General features: G+C 47.5%; 1 protein-coding gene across 1 annotated transcript in view; it reads right to left on the bottom strand.

Moving 5' to 3' along the window:
- The window catches only part of USH2A (usherin), a 903954-nt gene that overhangs the window by 538912 nt on the left and 346100 nt on the right, over window positions 1-18942 (bottom strand). The gene's annotated exons all lie outside the window — the stretch shown is intronic.

An 18942-nucleotide genomic window follows, 5' to 3' on the forward strand; every position in this document is an offset into this window, starting at 1 on the left:
TGAAACTTTGACAGGTATAGCAGTCGGCTGACATATCTATCTAAAGGCATTAACTACAATAAAGCTTTGTCTCTTCTTCCTGGGAACTAAAAGATAAGTTTTACAGTATCTTGGAAAATGGTAGATGTGCATCAGTTCAATCACCAGAGGGGAGGAAACCGTCAGCGATCCCCAGCCTGGCCCTATTAATTAAATAAAGCGCTCATTGGAACAATGACCACAAGGGCAAAGGTGAGACTATTTATGATTGTAGCTAAGATTTACATCTGCCTTTATCTGCAGCGCACTCACATTATTGTACAGCACTTAATCTAATTAATAGGCTACAAAATCTACAACAACAGCCGCTTCATGACAAAAGTAATACAACTCCAATTCCAAAAAACTCGGTACAATGTGAAATGTAAATAAATGTAAAGAAAAAAGAGAATACAATGATTTGGAAATCTCATCTAATTATATTTTATCCACAATAGGACATATCAGAAGGTGGAAGGAAGTCGTATAGAAAATGATGGCAGCAACACATCTCACAAAAGTTGGGGCAGGCTTAACAAAAGGCTGGAAAAGTAAGTGAAACTAATGAAAAACAGCCGGAGAATATATTGTCTACTAAGTCACATGACCGTGTATAAAAAGAGCATGTTAGAGAGGCAGAGTCTGTTAGAAGCAAAGATGGTCGGAGGTTCACTAACTGGTCAAAAACTGCGTCGAAAAATTGTGGAATAATTTCAGAAAAATGTTCCTCAACATAAAATTGTGAAGACTTTGAATATCCCACCATCTACAGTACAGAATATCATCAAAAGGTTCAGAGAATCTGAAGAAATTAATGCGCACAAGGGACAAGGTCAATGGTCAGTACTGCATGCTTGAGATCTACGGGCCCTCAGGCATCACTGCAGTATAAACAGGCATGATTCTGTATACTTCCAGGCAGGGGCGTAACTATAGAGGATGCAGGGGATGCGGTTGCACCCGGGCCCAGGAGCCTTAGGGGGCCCATAAGGCCTCTCTTTTCCATATAGGGAACCCAGTACTATGAGTAAAGCATTACAGTTGGGGGCCCCGTTACAGGTTTTGCATTGGGGCCCAGGAGCTTTAAGTAACGCCTCTGCTTCCAGAGGTCATTGTCTGTGAACACAGTTCACCTGCAATCCATAAATGCAAGTTGAAGCTGTATCATGCAAAAAAGAATCATAGAATGGTAGAGTTGGAAGGGACTTCCGGGGTCATCTGGTCCAACCCCCAGTACAACGCAGGATCACTAAATCATTCCAGGCAGATGTCTGTCCAGCGTCTGAAGATTTCCATTGAAGGAGAACTGCCCACCTCCCGTGGAAACCAGTTCTACCCATTGATCCCCTCACTGTCTAATATCTAATCTGTGTCTCCACCCTTTCAGTCTCATCCCATTGCTTCTAGTCTTTTCTTGTGCAGGTGAGAATAGGGCTGATCCCTCTGCACTGTGACAGCCCTTCAGATATTTGTAGAATGCTATTAAGTCTCCTCTCAGCCTTCTCTTCTGCTAAACATTCCCAGATCCTTTACCCGTTCCTCATAGGACATGATTTGCAGACCGCTCACCATCTAGGTAACTTGCTCCAGTTTGTCGATGTATTTTTTTAAATCAGGGTGCCCAGAACTGAACCCAGTATTTCAGATGAGGTCTGACTAAAGAAAAGTAGAGGGGGATAATGATCTCACGTGATCTAGACTCTATGCTTCTCTTAATACATCCCAGAATTGTGTTTGACTTTTTTGCTGTTGCATCATATTGCTGACTCATGTTCAGTCTATGATCTATTAGTATACCCAAGTCTTCTTCACATGTGCTGCTGCTTAGCCCAATTCCTCCCATTCTGTATGTACTTTTTTAAAATTTTTTCTTGCCTAGATGTAGGACTTTGCATTTCTTCTTGTTAAATACCATTCTGTTAGTCGTCGCCCACTGTTCAAGCTTTTCTAGATCTTTTTGAATACTCTCCCTCTCTTCCCTAGTGTTAGCTATCCCTCCTAGCTTTGTGTCATCTACGAATTTAATACGTTTCTTCTCAATTCCCTCCTCCAGATCATTTATAACAATGTTGAACAACACTGGGCCTAGGACAGAGCCTTGTGGTACCCCACTTGATATATTCTTCCACTTGGATGTGCAGCCATTTATGACCACTCTTTGAGTACAATCACTCAGCCAGATGTGAATCCACCTAACAGTTGCCTTGTCAATCCCATATTTGGTCATTTTTTCAATAAGTATCGTATGGGATACTTTGTCAAATGCTTTACTAAAGTCAAGATATACTATATCCACCGCATTTCCCTGATCAACCCAGTCGGTGATTCTGTCATAGAAGGAAATTAGATTTGTCTGGCATGACTTGTTTATTACAAACCCATGCTGGCTCTGGCTAATTACTCCATTCTCATCCAAGTACTTGCATACATGCTGTTTAATAATCTGTTCAAAAATCTTTCCCGGTATAGAAGTCAGACTCACAGGCCGGTAGTTTCCTGAATCCACCTTCTTCCCTTTTTTGAAGTTAGGGACAACATTTACCCTTTCCCAATCTTCTGGGACTTCTCCTGTTCTCCAGGAATTTTCACAGATTACGGTAAGTGGTTCAGGAATTACCTCCACTGCTTCCTTTAGTATCCTAGGATGTAATTCGTCTTGACCTTGAGACTTGGATTCATCTAAGTCAGCTAAGTGTTCCCTCACCATCTCTCTGCTTACAGATTATATTGCCATCTCTCTGCCTGCAGATTTATATTCCCCCAATAGCACAGGGAAGATCAGCTGATGTTGCATCTACTTTCTGAGAGAAAACAGATACAAAATAGGAATTAAAAAGTTCGACCTTCTCAACATCATTCTTAACTAGAGATGAGCGAACACCAAAATGTTCGGGTGTTCGTTATTCGGAACGAACTTCCCGTGATGCTCGAGGGTTCGTTTCGAACAACGAACCCCATTGAAGTCAATGGGCGACCAGAACATTTTTGTATTTCGCCGATGCTCGCTAAGGTTTTCATGTGTGAAAATCTGGGCAATTCAGGAAAGTGATGGGAATGACACAGTGACGGATAGGGCAGGCGAGGGGCTACGTGTTGGGCTGCATCTCAAGTTCACAGGTCCCACTATTAAGCCACAATACCGGCAAGAGTGGGCCCCCCCCCCTCCCAACAACTTTTACTTCTGAAAAGCCCTCATTAGCATGGCATACCTTTGCTAAGCACCACACTACCTCCAACAAAGCACAATCACTGCCTGCATGACACTCCACTGACACTTCTCCTGGGTTACATGCTGCCCAACCGCCCCCCCTCCCCCCCACAGCGCACACCAAAGTGTCCCTGGGCAGCCTTCAGCTGCCCTCATGCCACACCACGCTCATGTCTATTTAGAATTGCGTCTGCCATGACGAGGGACCGCAGGCACACACTGCAGAGGTTGGCACGGCTAGGCAGCGACCCTCTTTAAAAGTGGCGGAGCGATAGCCCACAATGCTTTACAGAAGCAATGAGAAATAGAATCCTGTGCCACCGCCATCAGGAGCTGCACACGTGGGCATAGCAATGGGGAACCTATGTGCCACACACTATTCATTCTGTCAAGGTGTCTGCATGCCCCAGTCAGACCGGGCTTTTTAATTCATAGACACAGGCAGGTACAACTCCCTATTGTGAAGTCCCTGTCGACCCACAGCATGGGTGGCTCCCTGGAACCCACCGGCGGTACACAGAAATATCCCATTGCATTGCCCAACACAGCTGAGGTAGTAATGTCGTGCTTAATGCAGGTGGGCTTCGGCCCACACTGCATGCCCCAGTCTGACTGGGGTTCTTTATAAGTGTACAGATGTAGTAAAAACTCCGTGTGCACCTACAGCATGGGTGGGTGCCAGGAAGCCACCGGCGGTACATAGAAATATCCCATTGCATTGCCCAACACAGCTGAGGTAGTAATGTTGTGCTTAACCCTTTCCAATCCAATTTGTATATGGTTTTCCTAGGGGGCTTACTCTTTTTCTGCTGTTATACAACGGCGCTATATGCTGGCTAAAGCCAGTACTGCATGAGCTGACACGTAGGATAGGCTCCGACAGCAGAGAGGCTGGCAATATACAGTAAGAGAACCCCGACGGACGTCTACCAACAACGGAGCTGTACAGCCTTAAACCCTAATGTCTTCACAGGTCACACAGTGGACTGGAAAGGGTTAATGCAGGTGGGTTTCGGCCCACACTGCATGCCCCAGTCAGACTGGGGTTCTTTACAAGTGGACACATGTAGGTTAAACTCCCTGTGGACCCACTGCCTGGTTGGGTGCCAGGAAGCCACCGGCGGTACATAGAAATATCCCATTGCATTGCCCAACACAGCTGAGGTAGTAATGTCGTGCGTAATACAGGTGGGCTTCGGCCCACACTGCATGCCCCAGTCAGACGGGTTCTTTAGAAGTGTACAGATGTATTAAAAACTCAGTGTGCACCTACAGCATGGGTGGCTCCCTGGAACCCACCGGCGGTACACAAAAATATCCCATTGCATTGCCCAACACAGCTGAGGTAGTAATGTCGTGCGTAATACAGGTGGGCTTCGGCCCACACTGCATGCCCCAGTCAGACGGGTTCTTTAGAAGTGTACAGATGTATTAAAAACTCAGTGTGCACCTACAGCATGGGTGGCTCCCTGGAACCCACCGGCGGTACATAAATATATCCCATTGCATTGCCCAACACAGCTGAGGTAACGTCAGCTGTAATGCAGGTGGCCTAAAAATTAATTTGATTACACTGTAGGCGAGGGCCCACAAAAATTGCTGTATCAACAGTACTAATGTACATCCCAAAAATTGGCCATGGCCAGCCAAGAGGGCAGGTGAAACCCATTAATCGCTTTGGTTAATGTGGCTTAAGTGGTAACTAGGCCTGGAGGCAGCCCAGTGTAACGAAAAATTGGTTCAAGTTAAAGTTCCAATGCTTTTAAGCGCATTGAAACTTATAAAAATTGTTCTGAAAAATTATTTGAGTGAGCCTTGTGGCCCTAAGAAAAATTGCCCGTTCAGCGTGATTACGTGAGGTTTCAGGAGGAGGAGCAGGAGGAGGAGGAGGAGGAATATTAGACACAGATTGATGAAGCAGAAATGTCCCCGTTTTGGATGGTGAGAGAGAACGTAGCTTCCATCCGTGGGTGCAGCCTTCGTATTGCTTACGTATCGCTGCTGTCCTCTGGTGGAGAACAGAAGTCTGGCGAAATCCAGCCTTTGTTCATCTTGATGAGTGTTAGCCTGTCGGCACTGTCGGTTGACAAGCGGCTACGCTTATCTGTGATGATTCCCCCAGCCGCACTAAACACACTCTCCGACAACACGCTAGCCGCAGGACAAGCAAGCACCTCCAGGGCATACAGCGCTAGTTCAGGCCACGTGTCCAGCTTCGACACCCAGTAGTTGTAGGGGGCAGAGGCGTCACCAAGGATGGTCGTGCGATCGGCTACGTACTCCCTCACCATCCTTTTACAGTGCTCCCGCCGACTCAGCCGTGACTGGGGAGCGGTGACACAGTCTTGGTGGGGAGCCATAAAGCTGGCCAGGCCCTTAAAGACTGTTGCACTGCCTGGGATGTACATGCTGCTCGATCTACGCACATCCCCTGCTACCTTGCCCTCGGTACTGCGCCTTCTGCCACTAGCGCTGTCGGCTGGGAATTTTACCATCAGCTTGTCCGCAAGGGTCCTGTGGTATAGCAACACTCTCGAACCCCTTTCCTCTTCGGGAATCAGAGTGGGCAGGTTTTCCTTATACCGTGGGTCGAGCAGTGTGTACACCCAGTAATCCCTAGTGGCCAGAATGCGTGCAACGCGAGGGTCACGAGAAAGGCATCCTAACATGAAGTCAGCCATGTGTGCCAGGGTACCTGTACGCAACACATGGCTGTCTTCACTAGGAAGATCACTTTCAGGATCCTCCTCCTCCTCCTCCTCCTCCTCCTCCTCCTCAGGCCATACACGCTGAAAGGATGACAGGCAATCAGCCGGTGTACCGTCAGTAGCGGCCCAAGCTGTCTCTTCCCCCTCCTCCTCATCCTCCTCATGCTCCTCCTCCTCCTCCTGTACGCGCTGAGAAATAGACAGGAGGGTGCCCTGACTATCCAGCGGCATACTGTCTTCCCCCGCCCCCGTTTCCGAGCGCAAAGCAGCTGCCTTTATGGTTTGCAGGGAATTTTTCAAGATGCATAGCAGAGGAATGGTGACGCTAATGATTGTAGCATCGCCGCTCACCACCTGGGTAGACTCCTCAAAATTACCAAGGACATGGCAGATGTCTGCCAACCAGGCCCACTCTTCTGAAAGGAATTGAGGAGGCTGACTCCCACTGCGCCGCCCATGTTGGAGTTGGTATTCGACTATAGCTCTCCGTTGTTCATAGAGCCTGGCCAACATGTGGAGCGTAGAGTTCCACCGTGTGGGCACGTCGCACAGCAGTCGGTGCACTGGCAGCTTAAAGTGATGTTGCAGGGTGCGCAGGGTGGCAGCGTCCGTGTGGGACTTGCGGAAATGTGCGCAGAGCCGGCGCGCCTTTACGAGCAGGTCTGACAAGCGTGGGTAGCTTTTCAGAAACCGCTGAACCACCAAATTAAAGACGTGGGCCAGGCATGGCACGTGCGTGAGGCTGCCAAGCTGCAGAGCCGCCACCAGGTTACGCCCGTTGTCACACACGACCATGCCCGGTTGGAGGCTCAGCGGCGCAAGCCAGCTGTCGGTCTGCTCTGTCAGACCCTGCAGCAGTTCGTGGGCCGTGTGCCTCTTATCGCCTAAGCTGAGTAGTTTCAGCACGGCCTGCTGACGCTTGTCCACCGCTGTGCTGCCACACCGCGCGACACCGACTGCTGGCGACATGCTGCTGCTAACACATCTTGATTGCGAGACAGAGGAGGAGGAGGAGGAGGAGGGTGCTTTAGTGGAGGAAGCATACACCTCCGCAGATACCAGCACCGAGCTGGGGCCCGCAATTCTGGGGGTGGGTAGGACGTGAGCGGTCCCAGGCTCTGACTCTGTCCCAGCCTCCACTAAATTCACCCAATGTGCCGTCAGGGAGATGTAGTGGCCCTGCCCGCCTGTGCTTGTCCACGTGTCCGTAGTTAAGTGGACCGTGGCAGTAACCGCGTTGGTGAGGGCGCGCACAATGTTGCGGGAGACGTGGTCGTGCAGGGCTGGGACGGCACATCGGGAAAAGTAGTGGCGACTGGGAACTGAGTAGCGCGGGGCCGCCGCCTCCATGATACTTTTGAAGGACTCAGTTTCCACAACCCTATACGGCAGCATCTCAAGGCTGATGAATTTTGCTATGCGGACGGTTAACGTTTGAGCGTGCGGGTGCGTGGCGGCGTACTTGCGCTTGCGCTCGAACACTTGCGCAAGCGACGGCTGAACGGTGCGCTGAACTACACTGCTGGATGGGGCCGAGGACAGCGGAGATGAGGGTGTGGGTGCAGGCCATGAGGCGGTAGTGCCTGTGTCCTGAGAGGGGGGTTGCATCTCAGTGGCAGGTTGGGGCACAGGGGGAGAGGCAGGGGTGCAAAACGGAGGCGGTGAACGGCCTTCGTCCCACCTTGTGGGGTGCTTGGCCATCATATGTCTGCGCATGGTGGTGGTGGTGAGGCTGTTGGTGTTGGCTCCCCGGCTGAGCTTTGCGCAACAAAGGTTGCACACCACTGTTCGTCGGTTGTCAGGCGTCTCTGTGAAAAACTGCCAGACCTTAGAGCACCTCGGCCTCTGCAGGGTGGCATGGCGCGAGGGGGCGCTTTGGGAAACACTTGGTGGATTATTCGGTCTGGCCCTGCCTCTACCCCTGGCCCTGGCCACCGCACTGCCTCTTGCAACCTGCCCTGCTGATGCCCTTGACTCCCCCTCTGAAGACCTGTCCTCCTGAGTAAGCGTTGCACACCAGGTGGGGTCAGTCACCTCATCGTCCTGCTGCTCTTCCTCCGAATCCTCTGTGCGCTGCTCCCTTGGACTTACTGCCCTTACTACTACCTCACTGCAAGACAACTGTGTCTGATCGTCATCGTCCTCCTCACCCACAGAAAGTTGTTGAGACAGTTGGCGGAAGTCCCCAGCCTCTTCCCTCGGACCCCGGGAACTTTCGAATGGTTGGGCATCAGTGACGATAAACTCCTCTGGTGGAAGAGGAACCGCTGCTGCCCAATCTAAGCAGGGGCCCGAGAACAGTTCCTGGGAGTGTTCCCGCTCCTGAGCAGGTGTCATTGTAGTGGAGTGAGGAGGCTGGGAGGAAGGAGGAGCAGCAGACAGAGGATTCGGATTTGCAGCAGTGGACGGCGCAGAACTGCGTGTTGACGATAGGTTGCTCGAAGCACTTTCTGCCATCCAGGACAGGACCTGCTCACACTGCTCATTTTCTAATAACCGTCTCCCGCGTGGACCCATTAATTGGGCGATGAATGTGGGGACGCCAGAAACGTGCCTCTCTCCTAATCGCGCAGCAGTCGGCTGCGACACACCGGGATCAGGAGCTCGGCCTGTGCCCACACCCTGACTTGGCCCTCCGCGTCCTCGGCTGCGTCCACGTCCTCTAGGCCTACCCCTACCCCTCAGCATGCTGTATTACCAGTGATTTGATTTCACAGGCAGGAAATAAATTGGGGCAAGACTGCAGGCCAAATATAATTTTTTCCCTTTTTGGAAAACGAAAGGCCCCACTGCCTCTAGTGAATGAATAATCTAAGTTTAATAACTGTGCTGTGTCCCTGCTAATGTGTCACAGAACGTGAGGGTAGCAGAGTTATTATAACTCTGGCAGAGCAGGTATTTTTTTCCCAATTAAGGAAAGCAAATGGCGAAGCCAGCAGTAAAGCGTAGCTGGGTGCGTATGATTTAGCAATGTTTTTCACGCAGCTCACACGTGTCCACCGCCCGTAAGGACGGACAGAGGCTGGACAAATAGATTTGTTTCCACTTGTTTTTCCACCAAAAGGCAGCACTGCGTATATTCAATGAACATGAGAAGTTTAATAACTGTGCTGTGTCCCTGCTAATGTGTCACAGAACGTGAGGGTAGCAGAGTTATTATAACTCTGGCAGAGCAGGTATTTTTTTTCCCAATTAAGGAAAGCAAATGGCGAAGCCAGCAGTAAAGCGTAGCTGGGTGCGTATGATTTAGCAATGTTTTTCACGCAGCTCACACGTGTCCACCGCCCGTAAGGACGGACAGAGGCTGGACAAATAGATTTGTTTTCACTTGTTTTTCCACCAAAAGGCAGCACTGCGTATATTCTATGAATAATAACTGTGTTGTGGCCCTGCCTATACAATTCTTTCCCTGCAGTATCAATGGAGGGTGGAATGCTCTGCAGAGGCGATTTTGAGAAGCCCAAAAAAAATGCAGCACAGCTAACAGCAGCCTGGACAGTACTGCACACGGATAAATATGGCCCTAGAAAGGACCGTTGAGGTTCTTGAAGGCTACACTCACTCCTAACACTCTCCCTGCCTATGCAGCACTTCTGTCCCTAATGCCAGGTGCAACGCTCTGCAGAGCCGATTTTGAGAAAAAAAAAATGCCACTGCTAACAGCAGCCAACACACAGCTATCAGTGTCCCTAATAAGGACCTTTGGGGGGTCTTGAAGCCTACACTAACTACCAATTCTTTCCCTACAGCAGCTCCGGTATAAACAGCACTGTCCCTCATCTAACTCACACCGCATCTGAGGCGAGCCGCGGGAGGGGCCGACTTTTATATTAGGCGAACACCTGATCTCGCCAGCCACTCACAGCAGGGGGGTGGTATAGGGCTTAAACGTTGCAGGGGGAAGTTGTAATGCCTTCCCTGTCTTTCAATTGGCCAGAAAAGCGCGCTAACGTCTCAGGGAAGGAAGTGAAAGTAACCAGAACACCGCATGGTGTTCGTTACGAATAACGAACATCCCGAACACCCTAATATTCGCACGAATATCAAGCTCGGACGAACGCGTTCGCTCATATCTATTCTTAACCAATTCACCATTTTCATCCTGTAAGCATCCAATAGCATGTGTAGGCAGTTAAAGGGTGAAGTGATAGATAGAGTATATCTCCCTCCCAGGCTCCTAGTGTGGACAGGGTGGCGGTCCAGTCCACAACTTCACCCTGGTTCTTAGGAAGCTCAGCTGTAGGAACTGGCCCTGTTACTGGGGCATAAAAGGCTGCAGCTCCCAAGGAGTCAGTGTCTGACAGCCTGAGGAGAAAACCTCTGAGCACCCTGCGTGGCGCAGCATTTCATCTGTTATATCGCATGGACTCTTGTGTTGCTGTTTTGTTGCCTGTAAGCATATGTTAAAATAAAGACTGAAGTAAGTTTTTATACACTTTTGATTCCAGTGTGTCATTGCCGCCCCCACCCCCTGGAGGACACTGTTGACTTTTCTTTTGCTTTTGACATACCCCCCAAATCCTTTTTTTTATTGCTTTTGGCCTCTCTTACAAGCCTCAATTCATTATTAGTTTTAGCTTTTCTTACACTTGCCCTACAGTTTCTGCAGACCCCATTATATTCTTCTTTAGATATTCCCCCCTCTTTCCATTTGATAAACATATTTTTCTTCCTTTGTAACGTGTACAAGTTCTGTGTTCATCCATCCCGGTCTCTTTAAATGCTTCCCATTCTTCCTTCTTTTAGGGATTGGTAATGATAGTACTTTGAGGATCTCATTTCACAATATTTCCCAACCTTCTTGGACATTTTTGTCCTTAAGAACATCCAGCCACTGGATTCTTTCTACCCTCTTTCTGAGTTCATTAAAATCCGCCTTTCTGAAATCCGACCTTGAGGTCTGAGTCTTCTCAGGTCTTCCTCCCCTTGTTATCAACATCCAAGGATATCAGGATCACTGCCTCCTAAGGGCCCAGCCACCCTTACTTCCTCAACCTCCCTGTTGATAAGAATTAGGTCCATATAGCAACACAATCCAGAAACGTCTTCTCTGGGCCAAAACTCATTTAAAATGGACTGAGGCAAAATGGAAAACTGAAAATGAAACCTAATAAAGGGCCAGGAGATGATACAGCAGTTTGTATGGCGAAAAGATACCTGCGGTTGTGTAACAATGTGGCATGATATGACCTATCAGCATATACGTATAGATAAGAAAGAAATGTTATTGTGTCAGTTGTATGAAAAGTGCATGCCTCCTGTGTTTGTGGCTCAGAGACTACTCCTCTGAGCCTGTACTGGTACAAATACATTTCTGTACTCACTGAGAGAAACTGCATTGGTGTCTTACAATCCACTACAGTAGGAATTCAGAAAATACTACTTTGGAGGTCCTTGCCCTGAGCTTACATCTTAGGTCCCTGAAATCATTTTAAGCACCTTTCACCTACCTCTAACTTTGTCATTGATGCCAATGTGTACCATGACCACTGGATCCTCACCAGCCCCTCCCAGTAATCTGTCAACAGGATCCACAATGTGTGAACACAAGTGCCAGGAAGACAATACACCAATGAACCTAGTTTTTGTGGCAGATTTCCCTGTCTGTCCCCCTAATAATTGAGTACCCCACCACTAGGACCTGCCTAGCCTGCTTTCTGCCTCTATTCCCCTTCTTACTGGAGCAGACATCTCCCTGGCATTCAGAGGGCATTTTGTGCTGCAGCAGTGCTGTCTCTGTAATGGCATCCCCCTCAGCTCCCTCAGCTGCCAACTTTGTAGACTTGTTGTGGTGCTTCAGTTCAGGACTAGCCTCCCCAGTTCTCTTCCCTCTACCCCTCCTCCTGTCACCCAGCTAGCTGCCTACTCATCCTGCTCTCTCAAACTACCATCCATCCCAGTAAGCGCTCATTGAGCAGCAAACTCCTTTCCATGGTGCGTATGGACCGCCGGGATTCAGGTAAGCACTCTCCGGTTTGTTTTTTTAACCCCTGCATCGGGGTTGTCTCGCGCCGAACGGGGGGGGGGGGGGGGGTTAAAAAAAAAAAAAAAACCGTTTCGGCGCGGGACAACCCCTTTAAGACATAATATCCTTAGAACACAGTACAGTTAGAATACAGCCGCACACACTCACTCAGCTCGCACACTTAGGTTTTGATTGGAAGGCCTTGCATATTGCAGTAAGACAATGCTAAAACCCATCCTGCATCCATCACAAGAGTATGGCTTCACAGAAGAAGAGTCCGGGGTGAACCGGCCGTCTGCAGTCCAGACCTTCCACCATATACTACATCCATCACAACAGCTTCACAGGAGAACAGTCTGGGGTGAACTGGCCGCCTGCAGTCCAGACCTTCCACCATATACTACATTCATCACAACAGCTTCACAGGAGAAGAGTCCGGGGTGAACCGGCCGCCTGCAGTCCAGACCTTCCACTATATACTACATTCATCACAACAGCTTCACAGGAGAAGAGTCCGGGGTGAACCGGCCGCCTGCAGTCCAGACCTTCCACCATATACTACATTCATCACAACAGCTTCACAGGAGAAGAGTCCGGGGTGAACCGACCGTCTGCAGTCCAGACCTTCCACCATATACTACATCCATCACAACAGCTTCACAGGAAAAGAGTCCGGGGTGAACCGGCCGCCTGCAGTCCAGACCTTCCACCATATACTACATCCATCACAACAGCATGGCTTCATAGAAGAGTCCGGGGTGAACCGGCCGCCTGCAGTCCAGACCTTCGCCAATAGAAAACATTTGGCGCATTATGAAAAGAAAAATCCGGTAAAGACGACCGAGGACTGCGGAGCAGCCAGAATCCTCCATCAGACACGAAGGGGACAATATTCTACCCCAAAACTTCAGCAATTGTTCTCCTCACTTCCCAGACGAAGTAATGCTACACAATGGTAGACATGGCCCCGCCCAACTTTTTCGGAAATGTGTTACTGCCATCAATTTCTAAATGAGTTAATTTGTAAAAATGAAATGGAAAAGTGTCTCCCTTTTCTCTTCTGATTTATGGTCTATTGTCCATAAAATACGGTTAGATGAGATTCCCAAATCCTTACATTCCTTTTTTTATTTACATTAGTTTACATTTTACACAGCGTCCAAACGTTTTGGAACTCGGGTTGCATTATTTATTTTGGGTTTGACCAGTTTAGGAAAAGATCATCTTCAATCAGACTGTTTCTTACGTCCCGTGCCAAACGATGGAACCTCTCAAAACGTTTGGGCCATTTTGCATGGTGCATGTATAGTACCCCAGAGTTGGCTACTCCGGCACATTCTGTGCCAACTATATTCTTTCAATCAGGTCTTAATGTGATGTTTAATAAGTGTAAAAAGTTATGATGTTATTGTTCAAATTTCTCCACTGTAGTGTATGTTCTGGTAATATTCTCCAGCCCCAGTGTGGACAAGTCACCTAGCAACAGTCAGGGGAGGGTTTAGCCAGGCTTAGCAAGAATAGAGGGCCTGGGATTGGTGCTTTGGATCCCCATCACAGGCTGAGCTAACTATAAAAGGTAGAGAGTGGGCGGGGTTAAGTGAGTCTGATCCAGGAGTATAGTCCAGAGAAGTCTGTGAAAGAGACTGGGGAGGAACAAGGAGAAAGCCAGTGCAGTGGGAAGTTGAACATTTAAAGTGTGAGTACTCAAGAGCAAGAACGTTTTAGCCACAGAAGAGAGAAAGAAGATGAGAATAGAAAGTTGCCTAAGTCAGGCACCAAATAGAAAGCAAAGCAAGTCAGTCAGAATCAGGCCTAGCCAGGTTACAGAGCTGAAATGCAACGCATAGAGGATAAATGTATTTCCCTGTATCACATCCCTGAGGATCTGAAGAAGTAATTAATGCCTGTAGCTGTAACCGTTTCTACTAAAGTCTATCTCTCATCTGCTCTCGAAGAATAAAACAGGTTTTCTTCACCGTACGACCCGACTCCTGGAGTTACTTCCCACCATCTATTTCATCTTCAACATCTGCACTGAGGTACCACACTAAGCACTCCAGGCAGGACAGAAGTTGATCCCCCATTTTTGTTCAGTTCTCTACTGTATTATTTTGTTCTGAATGGGTCTCTACTCTCTACCTGTACATGGACTGGCGTCACGACAAAACAACATCTTCCCCTACCTGACTCTGTGGCTAGCACCCCACTGGGGTATCACCCTCTTACTCTGCCTGACCCTGTGAGCAGCCTGCAGTGAGAGCTGCCAGATTTTGCTACTGTGTAGCACCATGTCCAAACGACATTTACCCCCTTGCCAGGAGAAGCACCAGAGCCACCGTAACCACCATCTTAGTTTCTTTCGCTGTTTAGCCCCTCCTAGGTCTGGCTTGTTGCATGTGTATTTTATTTTTGTATTGTCACATTCCTAGAGCCGCATATACAGTATATTGTTTTAATTTTTCCATCAATATAGCCATTTGATGGCAGTTTTCCATGTGGGGTTAGATGTAGTTTTTATTGGCAGCATTTTGGGGTAGATATCATTTATTGGATAACCTGTATTTTTTTTGTGAGGAAACTGGAAAAAAAAGTACTTTTTCTATGGTTTTTAGTAGTGATGAGCAAACCTTTGGAAACTTTGGTTTGGCTGTTTTGCCCAATTTCAGCAAAATGTTTGGTTTAGTTGAAATTAGTTCAAACCAAATCAAAACTCCACCAATACCCCTAAAACTGGTGTATAACATTGTCTAAGAGCCATCAAAGCCCTGTATAACACTGTTAGATCACCTAGGACTAGATCTAAGTACTTTTGAGGAAAGGAAAGAGGAAGAGGAGAGGAGAAAGGAGGGAAGAGGGCGATGCTGTCAGTGTTAGTCAAAGCCTAGTAAGCAGATAGTTGGGGCAGATATGTAGACTTTCAATAGGCTACCAGCTGCCATGCTAACTCATTGGCACCATGCAATTAAATAATGGGTGGCTGATGGCAGGAGCAGAGTGAGCCCAAATTGCCCAAATTTAATTAAAAATCTGGAGTATTTGGGATGTTCCAAATGTATTATTTTTACCCCCTTTTTGCATTTAGCTCATCATTATAAAGTGGCTATAAAGTGTGTGTGTGTTGGGGGGTAGGGCGGGGGGCCAAGAGAAGTCATGAAATGCACCAAATTTATTAACGTTGTGCAAAAAACAACCCAAACAAGTGTGCAGATAGCTGAAGAGCGAGCACATACATACCAGGATATAATCTGGTCCATCTGTGTTGTAAATAAAAAGCAGGAGGCCTCTCAGCTGGTCGGTTATGAATGTGAATGATATTTCAATGTCCGTTCCACCGGGAAATACAGAAGGAGGCAGTTCAAGGAAGCCTGAGATGATAAGGATAGTTAGAGCTATAATAGCCCAGCATACAAGCTGCAACATAGAAGAGACCACAGATATTACCAAAGCCTAGGAAATGTGCTCCTTCCCCAACAGGCTCCGGGCATCCCTCCCAGCTCTCATACATGTTGCTTCGTTCTTCAGCTTTATCCCAGGACAGCAGTTCCCATTCCTTGGGATTATCACTCTTCTGGATGAATATGTCACCGAGGCAGCCGACAAAACTCTGCTGGATTATCTGTGTGTTACCTGCCATAAATTACAAATTCTAAAGTAAAAGGAAGGAAAAACGAAGGAGAGCAGGAAGGAAGAAAGAAAAGATGAAGGAAGGACCTAAGGAAGTAGGGAGAGAAGGGACAGATAAGGAGGGAGGGAGGGAGGGAGGGAGGAAGGAAGGAAGGAAGGAAGGAAGGAAGGAAGGAAGGAAGGAAGGAAGGAAGGAAGGAAGGAAGGAAGGAGAGAACACAAAGGAGGAAGAATGTGAAAAAAAGAGAGATGGAATAAAGAGGGGAAAGAAAGTAAAGAGTAACGCAGGAAAAAAAGATCAAAGAACAAAGAAATAAATTGGAGGAAGAACAGAAAGGGAAATAGGGAAGGCAGGAAGGAAAATAGGAAAGGAAGAAGGCAGAAAAGAGAAAGAAAGGGAAAGATGAAGGATGAGGGAAGGGATGGAGAGAGGGAAAAGGGGAGGGTTTTGAAAAGAGGAAGAAATAAATACAAAGGGAGGGAGTGATGGAAGGAAGAAGGGAAGGAGAGAGTGGAGGAAGGAAAGAAAGAATGAAGGAAGGGAGGGAGGGAGGAAGGAATAGGGAGGGACATATGGAAGGAAGAATGGAGGCAGAGAAAGGGAGGTTAAAGGAAGGCAAGGGAGAGAAAGGAAGGGAGTGACAAAAGAGAAAAAATAGGTAGGGAGGGAAAACAGAAAAAAAGGAGGAGGGGCAGAAAGACAGAAAAGAAGAAGCCAGTGGTAGGAAAAAAAGAAAGGAAGGGGCAGAGCATAGAAAAAAGAAGGACTGGACAGAAGGGTAGATGGGAGGAAGAGAGGAAGAAAGGTAGGAATGAAGGGAAATACAAAATATGAAAGAAGCGAGGAACTAAGGAAAGGAAGAGAGATGGAAGGAAGTTATTTATTTACCGATATCTTTTCTTCTGACAGAGAAGCTTGCTGGAAGGCCTCCAACAAACACACCGGTGCTTTCCCCAATAACTGTCCTACTGCCGATGGCCGATGCGGAACCTTAGGAGAGGGAATACAAAGGTCAGCACTACAGATCTCTACAAGCATGGCTTATTAATACAAGGATCGTTCTTCATGGAGATATACTAAAGACGTGATCGTAAATGATAACCATACAAATAGATCGCCATAAAGCGTGTCACAGTTTGTTTGGTTTTTTTGCCTTTTAGAAAATGCCATCAATTTCATGTTTTTTGGTAACTTATTTTATTCATACATTTTTTTACAATTTTTGAAGTTTTTTTTTCTAGTAGAGGAGCCTGTGGGCAGGGCTGTGTCAGCATCCTGCAAACTCAGACAGATATCGGGGCCCACTGAGGCAATCTGCTGACATAGAAGGTGGACCTGGGCTGCAGGCACAGCAGCCAGGCTCCCCTAATTTTAGTCTGAGACATGTCAAATAAAAAAAAGAACAACTGCCCATACTCTCCCTTTGCATTGCTCCCCGACCGCTGTAAAGGGCTCACTGTCCACTACACACTTCATTGTGCGAGGTCATGTGACAAATGCAGGATCCCTGTAGGAAGGCTGGAAATGTCTGCTGCCATCATGTGATATTCAATCCAGAAGTGAACAGTGGACAGTGCGCCAGGAGCGATACATAAAGTGAGTATGGCTAGCTAATTAATTAATTAATATAGGGGGCATTATTCCTGAAAGGCAAGAATAATTTCTGAAAGTAGGGCGGTATTATTAGTGAGTGGGGACATAAGGCATTATTGCTAAGTGGGGGCACTTTTACTGTCTGAGGGTCACTATAAGCAGCACTTAGAAGAGTATACAAAAATGGGGACAGTACTAATATGTGAGGTAACACAGGAGTCACTACTATCTTTGGATACTATAGAAGAGGGAAATGTGTAAAGGTGTAACATAGGGAGGGTGAATGCAAAGAGTTAAAGATGTCTGTGTGTCAAATTCCACAGAGACAAGTTGTGTCCAGGAGAAATCGTCATGGTAGTCTGGGAAGAAAATGAAAACTGAATAACTGCAGTCAAAGAGGACATCACCTGTGATTGCTGGATATAATGGTACTGTAATGACTTATATGGTCTGCAATGCACCTGTGTAGAGCTCGTATCTACCATTATATGGTCACTGTATGCACTTTTGCAGATTTACTACTGCTGTGACATTCTGTAAAGGGGCCCAATGAGATTTTGTGGCCCAAGGGCTCATATAAACCTGGAGCCGACTGTGCCTGTGGGAAAAGATTATGAGAAAAACACCAACCTAAGGGCTCCCACCCACTAGCGTTTTTTTACTGCGAAATTCGCAGCGGTTTTTTTTTTTCTGCAGGGGTCTTTGGGCTATGGGAGTTGTAAAGCTAAAATCGCGATTGCGCAAAATCGTGATTTCGCGGTAAATCGCGATTTTGGCCGATCGCGATTTTAGCTTTACAAGTCCCATAGACCCCCTGTAGAAAAAAAAACGTGCGAATTTCGCAGTGAAAAAAACGCTAGTGGGTGGGAGCCCTTAAGCTGCATTCCCTAACATTAGCTCTGTGCTGAGGTCTTAGAGCCATGAGTGACCATGGACTGGAAGACATACAGTAGCCCTAAGGGCGCCCACCCATTGGCGTTTGCGATTTTCGTGCGTGAAAAACGCAGCGTTTTCGCGGCGTTTTTCCCGCGTTTTCGCGGCTTTTCCATTAATTTCCATTGACTTTCATGGGTGCATTAGGAGAAAAATAAGGACACATATGCAACTGACAGTTCCTATGTTAAAAATCGCAACGCAACGCAAAAAAAAACGCCAGTGGACAGGAGTACATTCAATTCTAATTGCTCTTGAGAAAAAACGCAAAACGCAAAGAAAAAAAAATCGCCAGTGGGTGGGCGCCCTTATCAGGAACGAGGAGCAAAATGGAGATTTAATTACTTAATCTAATTAGTCTTAATTAATAGCACATGGAGTAAAGAGCAATCTCATCACAACAACCCTATGTTAGATCACATGGGCGTCAAAATCACACAGAAGTTAGCCGTGCAAAAAAATTGTGGCTAGCTTGCTGGAAAATAACAAGCGTGGATGATTTTCCATGCTTAAGTCCCGAGCTTAATTAGCGTTGAAATTGCCCATTCACTTGATCGGGAGATGAGTGTTGCTGAAAAAAATGCTGCTGCTCCGAGAGAAGAGAAAGAGATGAAGGGAAGTCCCGCGGGGAGATGGAGGGAATCACCGGCAGCAGGGATGGTGGGGTTCCCCTTCTGGAAAGATAGAGGTATTCTCCAGCAGCAGGAATGGAGGGGTTCCCCTGCAGGACAGATGGAGGGATTACCCAGCAGCAGGGATTGAGGAGTTCCCCTGTTGGGGAGATGGGGGGATTCCCCAACTGGCGAGATGGAGGGATTCCCCAATAGTGGCGATAGAGAGGTTTCCCTACTGGGAGGATGGAGGGATATCCCAGCATCTGGGATGGAGGGGT

This window comes from Eleutherodactylus coqui, chromosome 3, assembly GCF_035609145.1.
Source record: "Eleutherodactylus coqui strain aEleCoq1 chromosome 3, aEleCoq1.hap1, whole genome shotgun sequence".
Classification (NCBI taxonomy): Eukaryota; Metazoa; Chordata; class Amphibia; order Anura; family Eleutherodactylidae; genus Eleutherodactylus; species Eleutherodactylus coqui.